This window comes from Echinops telfairi, unplaced genomic scaffold (genome assembly GCF_000313985.2).
Source record: "Echinops telfairi isolate 266 unplaced genomic scaffold, ASM31398v2 ScPeMD7_7469;HRSCAF=8507_0, whole genome shotgun sequence".
In the NCBI taxonomy this organism is placed as follows: Eukaryota; Metazoa; Chordata; class Mammalia; order Afrosoricida; family Tenrecidae; genus Echinops; species Echinops telfairi.
Window position 1 is genome coordinate 48,812,817 of NW_022111372.1, and position 1,994 is coordinate 48,814,810.

General features: G+C 48.6%; 1 pseudogene; it reads left to right on the forward strand.

Annotated features, from left to right (window-relative positions):
• The first annotated feature begins 1,806 nt into the window (after nucleotides 1–1,806).
• Nucleotides 1,807–1,994, forward strand: part of LOC105979036 — a 2,115-nt pseudogene continuing 1,927 nt past the window's right edge.

The window sequence follows — 1,994 nt, forward strand, 5'->3', positions numbered from 1 at the left end:
TGTATTTGGACCTCTATAAATGTGCTTTGCCTCATAGTTCTTTCCTCTACATCCTTTTACTTTCCTCTTGTCCTACTATCATGGTTGGGCTTCATTCAGGTTTCAGTAATTCCTCTTGATTATAATGCCCTTGATCAAGCCCTACCAGACCTCCTACAACCTCCTCGCCATCAATTTTCAGCCACTTATTGTTCCCTTGTCCCTGGGTTTGTTAACACCTACTTCTTTTCCCCTGTATCCCCCTCTCCAGTGTTCCCCCCGGAACTGTTGGTCCTGTTGTTTTCTCTTCAGGATTGTTTATCCAGCCTATCTCATCTAGGTAGACATGCAGAGACAATAATGATCACAAAAACAAGACGGAGCAAATCAAAACAACAAAAGAAAACAAAATAACAACAAACCCCAATAACAAAAAGAAAAGCCTATAAATAGTTCCAGGTCTGTTTGTTGACCTTTAGGAATGTTTTCTGATGGGGTACCACACCCTGGCCCCAAATCTATTTTTGCTGGTATTCCATGGGGGCGTCACTGCTTTGTCCCCTTGCTGCCTTGTTGTTTCACCCCCGTGTGGTGCAGTCCAGTGTTCTTCCTTGAACCCCCATTGTTTGAGAGAAGCTTCCACTTTCAAGCCCAGCATTCTCACTGACACCCAGAGCCCAGGTTTGGAGGCTGAAGTGCATGGAACTGTTGTCCGTTCTCCTTTGTCTCTTCATTAAAGACAATAGCAAGTCTCCCGTCTGGGTAGTGAGAGAGGGAGTGCAGAAGCTTGAGGATGAGGTCTCACCTACCACCTGCCAAACTCTGCTCTAGGTACCAGGATTCAGCAGGGAGATGATTCACTCCCTCATAGGGATGCAAAAGCCTGAGGGGGACGCAAGAAGGAAATAATCTTTTCAGAGAATGAGTGCAGAATAGTTAGAGGATCCAAAAGCAAAGGCTTACAGTCTGGAAGCCCCAGATGAGAAGTGGCATTGTGAACTCAGGGACCTACCAGTGGACATATCTGTCCTACAGGACCCCAGTGCCTACAAGCAGGAACAGGGAAGGTGTCACTGCCTTTATTCATGATAAACTTTGAAGGGCGGTGTGCTGGAAAGACAGAGGTAAAAAAGAATTTCGAAGCCACATAATCCTGAAACAGAATAATCCAAAAATCAGGAAGGGGCAGCAACAGGAAACAGGGGTGCTGCAATGGCCAGCACTTAGGAAAAGATACAGGGGCAGATGTTGAGGGAAGGGCAGAAGAGTGCCTCACTCAGAAGATGAATTGGATGTGGGTGGATAAAGATGGGTGCTAGGAAAAGTCAGGCGCCCATGAGGGCGTGTTTTAAATTTGTGGGCCAGACATCCTCGGAGCCTGAACATTGGCTTTGCATAGAATTCCATGCCAAAATCACAGGATGCAGTTTAGTGCGAGTAGGCTATAAGGACTGTCCTCTGCTGGTACCAGGGCAGCCTCTATGCAGGGGCAGGGCTTCCAGGGATGTCCCCACCTTCTTGCAATGCTTGCTGCACCCCAGGCAACCCTCACACCAGGAAGAACAGTGTGAAACCCAGCTCATACTCCCCTCCTTGGGAAGTCATGTGGTTTCCAGGAATAGAAACCGAAACTTGTATGCACTTCAACCTGCTTCCTGTAGGGCAAGAGGGGGGTGGAGACGGGGGCAAACTTAGATCTATAAAGAGCAGAGCAGGATTACCACTGCTGCCAGCTCAGGAGCCTAGAGGGTCTCAGCCAGTCCCACCAAACCCATGCACCCCAACTTCCCACCCCTTCCCAGGGGCCTCCGCCTCCGACCTCATATGATGGCTCTGAAAAGAATCCACCAGGAATTGAGTGACCAGACTTGGCATAGCCCATCAGCACAGGGTCCAGCAGGTCCTGTGGGGATGATACATTACATTGGCAAGCTACAGTAATGGGGCCAAATGACAGGCCCTCTCAGGGTGGAGCATTTTTCTTGACAATTCCATTTCCCAACAGATTACCCTTT